This window comes from Tamandua tetradactyla, chromosome 1, assembly GCF_023851605.1.
Source record: "Tamandua tetradactyla isolate mTamTet1 chromosome 1, mTamTet1.pri, whole genome shotgun sequence".
NCBI classification, from domain to species: Eukaryota; Metazoa; Chordata; class Mammalia; order Pilosa; family Myrmecophagidae; genus Tamandua; species Tamandua tetradactyla.
In genome coordinates, this window is record NC_135327.1 from 4153966 (window position 1) to 4155972 (window position 2007).

Sequence of the window (2007 nt, forward strand, 5' to 3'; positions counted from 1 at the left end):
GGAAGGCCCCAGCACTGCAGACCCGTTTTAGACTTCCAACCTCTGGAGCTGGAAGATAATGAGTGGGTGTTGTTTTAAGCCATTGAGTTTGTGGTGAATTGTTACTGCAGCAAGAGGAAACTGATACACTATCATGAGACATAAAGGAGGAAACCGAAGCATGGCGAGGAGATAAAACTCGCCCACAGTCACGTGCTGACCAGTCCGGGGAAGCCCAGGTCCCAACACAGTGCCCCCCTTGCTGGAATCACTGTTCTGCCATCTTCATCGTACCCATCACAGATGCTGGCCGTGGGCTCTGCTTGGAGTTTGGTCACGCTTCTTCATGTAGTAGATTATTTTCTGACCTTTAAAGACCTTTTTTTTTTTTTTACATGGGCAGGCACTGGGAATCAAACCTGGATCTCTGGCAAGGCAAGCGAGAACTCTGCCACTGAGCCACTGTGGCTGCCCTAAAGATTTTTATTTCATATTTTGGAAATTTTCAAGCATATGCAAAACTGAAGAGAATGACGTAATGAATGAACGCATGTACCCAGCACCCAACTTCAGCACATTTGTGGCCCATATGGTTTCCTCTATAACCACTGCTCATATTTACCCCTGTCATGCCATTATCTTCAAGTAAAGCTTTGCATATGCCATTTCATCTGTAAACGAGTTTAAGGGCTCTTTTGTAACATAATTATCCCACTGCTATCACATCTAGCAAAATTAACAATAACTCTTTTAATGTCATCAAATAGTTTTCAGATTTCCCCAATTGTCTCATAATTTTGTTTCAATTGCTTTCTTTGAATTAAGAGCCAAACAAGGTCCCTGCATTCCCTTGGATTGATGTCTCTGGAGTCTCTTTTAGTCTATGAAAGTGCCATACGGCAAAAATGTAATGCATGTATTTTTAATGAGTTTTTAAATTTTCTAGGAGCCAAATTAAATAAATCAAAAGAAGCCGGCTAAATTAATTTAAATGTATTTTAATATTATTAATATTATATTAATATTAATATATTTTATTTGGTCCCATATGTCCAAAATATTATTTTAACATGTAATCAGTATAAAAGTTATTGAGCTATTCTGTTATTTTTTCACACTAAGTCTTACAAATCAGGGCTGCATGTGATGCTTACAGAAGTCTCAGTTTGCAGTGGCCATGCTGTGCGGGCTCGGCAGCCATTGCAGCTGTTAGCACATCCATCTACCACGTCAGCTCCTTTTTCCTCAACACTTTTATTTTTTTCTCTTTTTTTAAATTTTTTAATTAAAAAAATATAACAACAAACAAACACAAACATTCTTAACATATGATCATTCCATTCTACATATATAATCTGTAATTCACAATATCATCACATAGTTGCATATTCATCATGATCATTTCTTAGAACATTTGCATCAATTCAGAAAAAGAAATAAAAAGAAAACAGAAAAAAATTTATACATACCATACCCCTTACCCCTTCCTTTCATTGATTACTAGCATTTCCATCTACTAAATTTATTTTTTTATTTTTTTATTTTTTATACATTTATTATTCCCCTGAGGGAGGTACACCATTCCTGGAAGTACTGCAATACCAGGTCAATGTGTGGAGTGGACAGAGCAAGCTCCTATTCCATCTCCTTGTTCCAAAAATTCATTTAATATATTGTCCTCAGATTGAGGACGTATCAGATATTAAACTGATAAGAACAGATACTACACTTGATCTTAGCCAAAAGGCTGAGAAGCGATACTACTAAATTTGTTTTAACATTTGTTCCCCCTATTATCTATTTTTATTCTGTATGTTTTACTTTTCTGCCAATAAGGTAGATCAAAGGAGCATCAGACACAAGGTTTTCACGATCACACAGTCACATTGTGAAAGCTATATCATTATACAATCATTATCAAGAAACATGGCTACTGGAACACAGCTCTACATTGTTACATCTTGGATAACAAGGTGATATCTACTTAATGCATAAGAATAACCTCCAGGATAACCTCTCGACTCTGGA

At 36.5% G+C, this 2007-nt stretch overlaps 1 non-coding gene across 1 annotated transcript; it reads right to left on the bottom strand.

The window, feature by feature from the left end:
* Positions 1 to 1547: 1547 nt before the first annotated feature.
* LOC143653598 (U2 spliceosomal RNA) lies at positions 1548 to 1738 on the bottom strand. The gene has a single exon (XR_013161390.1). It is a non-coding gene; the product is annotated as a U2 spliceosomal RNA (small nuclear RNA).
* Between the last annotated feature and the right edge of the window lie 269 nt (positions 1739 to 2007).